This window comes from Coptis chinensis, chromosome 8, assembly GCF_015680905.1.
Source record: "Coptis chinensis isolate HL-2020 chromosome 8, ASM1568090v1, whole genome shotgun sequence".
In the NCBI taxonomy this organism is placed as follows: domain Eukaryota; kingdom Viridiplantae; phylum Streptophyta; class Magnoliopsida; order Ranunculales; family Ranunculaceae; genus Coptis; species Coptis chinensis.
In genome coordinates this window covers 76,177,703-76,187,073 of record NC_141463.1, presented here as the reverse complement: position 1 = coordinate 76,187,073, position 9,371 = coordinate 76,177,703, and the positions used below count along the sequence as shown (strand labels likewise).

At 36.0% G+C, this 9,371-nt stretch overlaps 1 pseudogene; it reads right to left on the bottom strand.

Annotated features, from left to right (window-relative positions):
- Window positions 1-3,460: 3,460 nt before the first annotated feature.
- LOC147483105 (SNAP25 homologous protein SNAP33-like) lies at window positions 3,461-9,017 on the bottom strand (annotated as a pseudogene).
- Window positions 9,018-9,371: the final 354 nt, after the last annotated feature.

Here is a 9,371-nt window from a genome sequence, read left to right as displayed (position 1 = left end):
AAACATGACATAAAAATTAAATTATGTTTGTTTTACTATGTGGGATCATCGAAGATTATCCAGTTCCCGATTTCCCATCAATTATTCTTTAAATTATATGCATGACTCACTATGTAGAATCTTCAAAGATTATCTTCGAATGGGTGTTGTTATATTAATTATTCTGAAAAATATTTGCAAATATACATAACTATTATATATTAATATTATATTGATCACTCATCCAAATTTCTTATAATGTGAAAACCTCACTCTCCATTAAAAAAAAACTCACTTTTGATAAAACCCTTCAATTCAACTTTATTTTGTTGTTTAATAATAGAAGTTTAATTGAAGTTTTGTGAGATTGTCTAATAAGGCGAAGTTCATATATATTGAAGCTACTTGAATAGTAAGGAGTTCTCAATCATATGGAAAGAGATAAGATAAACACCATTTTAAATGCAAAATTGTACTTATCGAGACATTCCCACAACATATAACCCAACTTTGTTTTGAGGTTAGTACAATGTATTTGCATCCAGTTTCTGATTTTCTGTTATTTATATTTTGAGGCTAGTTCAATGCAACTGCATCCGATTTCCGATTCTCGTTATTTAGTTTTTAAGGTTAGTTCAATACAGCTGCATCCAGTTTCCAATTTCTTGTTAATTATTTCTTTGAAGTCAGTTCAATGCATTTGCATCCTGTTTCTGATTTCCCGTTAATTATTATGTGAGATTAGTTTAATGTATTTGCATCCAGTTTCCGATTTCCGATTTCTCGTTTATTATTTGATAAGGTTGCATGTACATCTAGTTTCCGATTTCCTGTTAACTATTGTTTGAAGTTAGTTCAATGAATTTGCATCCAGTTTCCGATTTTCTGTTAATTATTCTTGAGATTAGTTCAATGTATTTGCATCCAGTTTATTTTTTGAGATTAGTTCAGTGGAGTTGCATCCGATTTCCGATTTCCCGTTAATTATTCTTTAAGATTAGTTCTACGCATTTGCATCATATTTCCAATTTACAATTAATTTTTCTTTGAGGTTAGTTCAATAGAGTTGCATCTAATTTCTGATTTCCCATTAATTAAATCTTTGAGGGTTAATTCAATATATTTGCATCCAATTTCCGATTTTCCGACAATTATTTTTTTATATTAGTTTGATGTATTTGCATCCAAGTTTTGATTTCCCGATAATTATTCTTTGAGGTTAGTTTAATGCAGTTGTATCCATATTCCAATTTTCTATTAATTACTTTTTAAGATTAGTTTAATACTTATATTTGCATCCAGTTTTCGATTTCACGTTAAATATTATTTGAGGTTTAGTTCGATGCATTTGTATCCAGTTTTCGGTTCCCCATTAATTGTTTTTTGACGTTATTTTCATTCAGTATTATATATATTTTAAAATATTTGTCATTATTGTTTTGCCGTTATTTTTTTTTCATTTTCTATTATATATTTTGTGATGTTATTTTTTGTGTAATTTAATTTTTCACATGTAATTTGTTTTGATTTGGTATATAATTTATTTAAATCCAATGTCCACTTTAACTTAATCTCGTTATTCCGCCGAATGTATAACATTATAGAGTTGAATAGTGTTGAAAAATTATAAATTCATAAATTTAATTGGAATATGTCATAATTATTGTGGCCAGAATTGTGATTTTTGGAATCCTTAACTCTGAATAAATGCCTAAATCCCACAGTAGATGGTGCATCAAATCAAAAGGCTTTTAGAAAAATCGTTTTCAGTAGAAACTATTGTTTTTAGCAATTTAATTGTTTGTTTCATATTTTTTTTCGTAATTAGCTATATTGTTTAGGAAAAATTGGAGACTCTGTGAAACTCTAGATGAGATTTTTTTTTTCGTATTTAGCTATAGTGTTTAAGAAAAGTTAGAGACTCTGTGAAGCTCTAAATGGGATTGTTTCCTTATTTATATCATACTTTTTTTATAATTAGTAATAGAGTTAAGAAAAAATTGGAGTCTCTCAGAGTGCTCTAAAAAATAGATTGGTGAGGGTATAGCTATAATATATATCTAAGGAATTGAAATATGTCGTAATTATTGTGGTCAGAATTGTGATTTTTGGAATTCTTAACTATGAATAAATGTCTAAATCCCACAGTGGATGGCGCATCAAATCGAAAGGGTTTTAGGAAAATCGTATTCGGTGGAAACTATTGTTTTTAGCAATTTAGTTTTTTGTCTCCTTTTTTTTTCCCTTAATTAGCTATATTGTTTAGGAAAAGTTGGCGACTCTGTGAAACTCTTGGGATTGTTTTCTTATTTATATCCTACTTTTTTATAATTAATAATAGAGTTTAGAAAAAACTGGAGTCTTTGCGAGTGCTCCAAAAAATAGATCGGTGAAGATATAACTATAATATATATCTAAAGATAAAGATAAATATTTGTTTCCTATTTTATCTCTTACTTTTTCTTAATCAACCATGACACGTGGACACCCTAGAAACGCATCCTCAATTGAAGAGGGTATAGCTATAATATATACTAGATAATTTGCCCGGCATTCGCCGGGCTTACTACATTAATAGCTGTACTAAAGAATGTGGAGCATATGTAATCAACGCACTTAAGGGCTACGGTAGTGCATCAGTAAACAAATCAAGGTTGCTCATATGAAATATAAAAACAGCCTGACCTAGTTTTGCAAGCTAAGAAATGGCTAAGCAATGGCGTTGCCTGAATGAAAACTTCCTTGCAGTATAGGCGATAGACTATCAAAATGTAAAAAGCCAAGAACACAATTTCTCGTGTGTCAATAATAATGTAAATAAGATGAAAAACTATCATCTTTGAACAAACAAAAGCCAAGCAACAACATTCACGTATTGTTACTTCAATTCATATAGCAATACAACAATATAGTTGAAATAGACGGATCCAATTTCAGGTACCAATAAAGGTTAGCAATTACTGCGTTCACACCAATTGGAATGGATTGCAATTTCATGGGCTCTTTGGGTATATTTCTTGCCACTCCAATCCTAATCTTAATCAGTCGTCCACTGGACCACGGCAGGAACCACAATCTCATCTTTGGTGGTGCAACTGCCATAGGCTCTCTTTTTTGTCTCCCTGCCGGTTTTTTCAACGTAGCATGGATTTTCCCACCATACATTGCAGCAATTGTGGCCGCAAGTGTAGTCTGTAATGCCTCCCACACTCGTCATCTAGGTGTGATGGTTTGTGGCTACTCAACATCAGTAGAATCACAACATCAATTCCCTCAGAGTAGGTCAGTTGGAAGTTAGCTGTCACTTCACGCTACAACTCTCGGTTGCCTAGGTGGTGGTATCATTTCTGCCTTCACTTACCGCATGCTTCATCACAGAGAAAAATTCATAAGCTTATGGCTGGTATCCATCTTCAGTGGCCTTAAATGGATTGTTGGGTTAGCCCATGCTTTCCTTTGAAACATCATATGTTAACCGTATTCAAATATCCACACGCCCCATAGTTAAAACAAAGCAACCAGGACCTCCTGTGATCCAAAAAAGAAGAGGGTTCTCAGTTGGCTTGTTCTCAGACTTGACGAAGTAGTAGAAGTACTGAACATCATTAATATCATCTACCCTCACATAACTGAAAATACACCAAAAAAAAAAAACAATGCCAAAAAATCCGAAACAATCCCATCAAGAGAATTCCTCCATCGACAAAAACATAAGAACGGTCACCATCTTCCTTAGCCTTTTCATCAGTCACATCTGACCTTCCACTCAAATCCCCATTATCATCACTACTTCAATAAATAGAATCGGTAGATTCTAGTTCTAATTGTGTATTATCTACAGGAGAGGAGTCTATTTCCAATTCGAGGCCCTGCTCGCTTTATGGAGCGATCTAAAGGTTCTTCCACGAGATATCCTCATCGGATTCTCCACTTCTTGATACCACTCTAGCTATTTCTAATCTATTGCTTTCAACAATTTCAATAGGCATAGACTGCGAGTCCTCATTATTTCACTTCACAACTCCTGAATCTAATGTGTCTTACTCTCCAGATTTTATCTCCCCATCAACATTCTGTTCAGCTGAATCAGGCTTATCTAGCTGTTACAGTTCAGATTGAACAGATTCCATCTCCACCTCACTCTCTACTTTCTCCTCCACACTATCTGTGAGTTTTACTTTCAATGCCAAGATGTACCTCAACTTTCTGTAGTGCAGTTGTGGGTTTAGATGCCGGTTTTCGAGGGTTCGATCTTCCCTTAGGAACGGATGCCAGTCCCAACTTCTCCCTTTGCTCCAAGTGATTTCCCCTTCTTTTAAATGAATCATCTGCAACGCAACACAGGTATTCAGGTAAGCAAAGAGAAACTTTTCCAGCTAGTAAAGTCCAAAGATTGAATGTGATCTGATAATTACCTCTCGTAATTACTGGCCCTTTAATTGCTTTAGTCTTCTTAGGCTTCCATGTTTTAGAAAACATACCACCAAGACTTCCCAATAGCTTCTCACCCCGAAACACGCAACTAAGTTATCCAATAACTGAAAGCGCAACTAAGAATCCAGAAAAACAAAAAAAAAAAAAAAAAAAAAAATGGATCTCTATACAATGTAGTAGTGTGGGATAAGTACTCCAGTATATCGAGCATGCGAAGGAAAAGGTCAAGCTGAGACATTAATGGCAAACACTCAATCACCACCAAAAGGTCAAATGACCCTATTCCCAAAGCTAGTCGATATACTTAATGCTCCACACGCATAGTTCACAATCTTTACTGAAAACTCATTACTTGAAGATCTTATAATAGCTAAACAGCAATACATTGTTAAATACTGTCACCAAAAATGATGTTTTGGTTCCAGTTATATCAAATTTAACTTTCTTAGACAATTTAATAGTAAGTTCTTAAGAAAAAAGATATCAGCAGATGTTTAGCAAGCAGATATTCTCGCTTCAACCCCTCACCCCCACCCCAAAACACACAAATTCACAACACTATTTATATTCACTAGTCACAAGGCAAAATACAACAAAAATGGGACAAATAGCCATACCCGACCGAGATCCCGATCAATGTTAGCAATGTACTCGTGAGTCCTTGTGATTTGCTCACCCCGCCGATGCAAGGTGATCAAAGTCTTAGTAGCATCATCTCGAATATCCTCGGCAATCTTCACGCTATATCGACACTTTTGTTGTCTCCTCAGCCTTGTAATGTGGCATTGCCCTCCGCCTCTGCTTGACGCTCACGGTTCTCCAATCCTCCGAATCACGGAAGTCATTCTTGTATTTGTTTCTCGAAGCATAACTAACTCAGATAAGCTCCACTTCCCTCGTCATCACTAAAAGCATTGCCTTGTTAAGATTCGGCAAGATGTGTTCCTAAGAAGTACGCCTTGCGGGAGTAAAGGTTTTCTTAGCATCGAGTCCGAGTCGGAATCAAATGGATTAGAATTGGGCGAACCAAGAAATCCGTGTTCTTTTTTATTTTGGTTCTTCTAAGAGTGAGTTTAGATTTTGCACCGGTTGTAGAGATAATTAAGTTGTTACTCTGTTACTACTAAAGGGTATTTAGCGAGAGAAGGAATTGAAGAATATCACCTCATTTCAACAAGTAGCTCCAAGCGCCGCGGAATCCTCGGGACGATATGTCGATAGGTCGAGCCCCAATGTCACAACCACCGGGGAGTGCAACCATTGCCTCACCAAATCGAGCAAAGCAACGGGCCACCAACAAAAAACCCACCGAATCTTCCCAATAGCGTGCGACATGGCTCAAGCGAAGCCGAATCCCATGGGTATCAACCGTTACCTCTCCATTATATACATCGACTTCAACCCCTAATGATTCGAGAACTAATATCATAGTTCTAATGTCAAAAACATTAGGAATGTTATGAAGTTTTGAATTTCCAGAACAACAAAGAGTTCCAACAAGAACTGCCAATGTTGAGTTCTTCGACCCGCTAATGTGAACATGACCAAATAGCTTGGAACCACCAACGATAATGAACTTGTCATCTGAGCTTTGGGTTTGATTTGGGGACTGGGGAAGCCGGAAGCAGGATATTGGAGTGTAGAAAGATGGTGTTCTCAGTAAATGAGAAGTTGAGTTTCGAGGAAGTGAGTGATAGAGATTGTTTGAAGGTTTGAAGATCAAAGCCATGATAAATAATTGCCGATAGAAATGAAGATTTCCTAATTCCAAATATCTCTCTAACTCCTCAAAAATTGCTTGAACTAATCAATAGGGAGTTGATGATGACGAAGCTGACATTTAATTTTAACATCACTCTACCATTCTTAGTTTAATTTTAGAAGAAGAGAAGAATAAGAGAGGGTTTGAAGAGATAAATTTTTTTTGGGAGAGTTGGGAGTGTTTTGTAGAATTGAAAAAAAGAGCGTGGAGAGAGGTTTTTATCTATTTTGGGTTATGAACAATTGAAATCGGCAAAAAAGAGCGTAGAATTTCTTTTTTTATGAAAAATCTGATGTGTCAATCTCAGAGAAAAAAAAAGGGCTGACGTGAGTGCCTGGGAGCATTCTCAACTACTCAGTATTAATGGTCTTTGATATAAAGATTCATTTAAAAGATAACTCTAGACCTAGCCTCCCTATCAGAGTATCAGATAAGCCCATTCATCTGTAGGTAAATAATTTTCTCCATTGGGCGTGCGCAGAGGGTCCTATCGGTAGGTAAAAAGCGGCTTAAAATTAATTATGTAAGTAGTTTCTTCCTGTTATGCGTTGTTGCAGAGCCAGTGTTAATCTCATCGTTAAGTAAGCGTCTGCTGTTTCTATGATATCTTAACTCCGTGAGGAGATTTGGAATATATCTAACTTGAGCATTTTGAAAGTATATGGCGATAGCAATAGAGGCATTAGGTTGTTGATCACATGTGTGTTTTTGCTGCCCGCAACTTTTTTCCCTTCCTTTTTGTTCTGTCAATCGTCTCATTCGAAATATCCGATTGATAGATATTTACTGAGTAAAATGGACACCTCTTGTTCTTAAAAAATCCATGTCAGACACATGAATACTTGGACACATGCGCACGTTGTGAATACTATTTCTTTTATATCCTAAAAAACTAAGAAAATAATTCATTAATATAGTTACAACTCCATGGTTACAACTCCATGGTATGCGAATTATTTGTATGAAGGCAATTTGTAAGACACTTAACTTTGTAATATTTAAATTGCAGAGTCTTCGCTCATATGTTGCATATACCTATACTCTGGTTCTGTATGCTCAACTCTGTCACTGCTTCGTGTTCCGATTCTTTCTTGCATTTTTAGACATCTTGAGATTCTATGGATTAATCAAATGCTTCTCTTGTTCACCCTAACGAAAATTCGCTAGAGGAGATTTAACAGTTAAGCTGCTTTTTTTTTTTTGGAGAATAAGAATGTTTAGCCATTTATATTTCTTTGATTTTTATTTATTGTTTCCTAATTACATTGTAAATTGAACAGCAATTGCAGGGATATTGAAGACTTACTAGAAGAGGTTGAATACGTTGAAGGGTTGCAGCATGGAAGTGGCAGACCATACTACTTTAATCGTAGATATGTTTTGTTTCTAATGTTGAACGCCTTTATTTGTTTTATCGAACATATGTTGTTAAGACCTGTTCCTGGCATCTTACACTTCTATTTGTCTTCGTTTTATAATGCCGTTGCTGTTTGCCATCAACTTCTTTATCTGTAAAATTGTTTAGCAACAGCACACAGATAGCAAGCTAGGTATCAAGATTCATAGTGGTTTGATATTTGGTGCCAGATTGAATGCAAGATGGTATCTTGTAATTGTAAAAATGACCTAAATTTGAGACCGTTCAAGCATGACAAGCCTTGCTCTCCGGGTGCTTTATATCGCCAATTGGATCCATATCAGTATATCACCATACGTTTGCTTCGCCCTTGACCGGCTAGCCTAGATTGGGCATGAATTGGTGTGTGTCGCGTGTTTTATAACCTGGTCAGTAATCAGTTTGAAGTTTGAAGTTTGAAGTCGAGTTTAGAACTTGACTTCTAGAATGCCCACTCGCTTAAGCCCAACTAAGAACAGAATTTCCTTCTAAATTAAACGGAACAGGAACGTAACTGCAAGAATATTGCAGAACTACTAAAAGAGGATGAGTTATTGGAGTTGTAATGTGGAAAAGGAAATCCTGTGTATTGTGGGTCTAATGTTGTGGCAGATCCAACCGACTACTTTTGTCGTGGACTTGTCTTTGTTTTTTGATGTTGAACACTATTATAGCTATCAAACATATGCTGTAAATGTGTTTTGAGTGGTGATTCATGTAACTGGAAACTGCAAAGTTTGAGAATGTAAGAGCGTCTTTAGAAGAGCTACCAAAAAAAAACACCAAAATTTTGAACCAATAAAACACCAAACCAAAAAAACTCCAAGCAACTTTAGGAGCAACATCAAATTTTCGACATCAAACTATGCGGTTTTGGATAAACCGCGCCATAATATAGCCCTAGCCCACGCGGTTTTGCCAAAACCGCGCCATAGAAGCCCATCTGACAGGCCCAAGCCCACGCGGTTTTTCAAAGACCGCGTGCTATAACCATTTAACTCTCTTGATCATGCGAGGTTCTCTTCACTTTTCATGTTCCCTCTCATCTAAACTCCTCATCTCCTTGAGCAAAAAAAATACACTACCAAAACTCTTGACGATTTTTCAATGGATCATTAATTTTCTTCTGATTCATCTTCTTCTGATTTTTCATCGAGCTCGAGCTCTTCAAATGATAACACTGCAGTTAAAACTCATAAATTAGTGACTATTGCTCTACCTTTGGTTCGACATCGTCTGAGTTTATTGCGTCAACAAGAAGCGGAGTCTTCTTATAGACCACATGGTGGTTTGAAGAAAGGAAGAAAATATAAGAATCATCAGTACGAGGCAACACTGGCTCGTGTAAATGCTAACTACTTCAGCACAAATCCTATATTTCGTGACCACGACTTTCAACGCCGATTTCGTATGGGTCAGTCATTATTTACTCATATTTTCAATCATCTTAATCATAATGTACCATACTTTCAACAAAAAGTTAATAGTGCGGGTAAGTTTGGGATTAACCCAAAAATAAAAGTAATTGCTGCTATACGAATGCTTGCTTATGGGACTACAACTGATCTAGGTATCTAGTAGATGATATGTTACATGTTGCTGAACCAACTGTTCATGAATGCATGCGCTATTTCTGTGATGGAATTATTAGAATTTTTGGAGGTGAATACTTGCGCAAATCAAATGTTGCAGATATTCAACGTTTGCTTAAAGAGTCTGAGGAATGCGGATGGCCTGGAATGCTAGGAAGCATTGATTGCATGCACTGGCAATGGAAGAATTGCCCATCCGCGTGGCAAG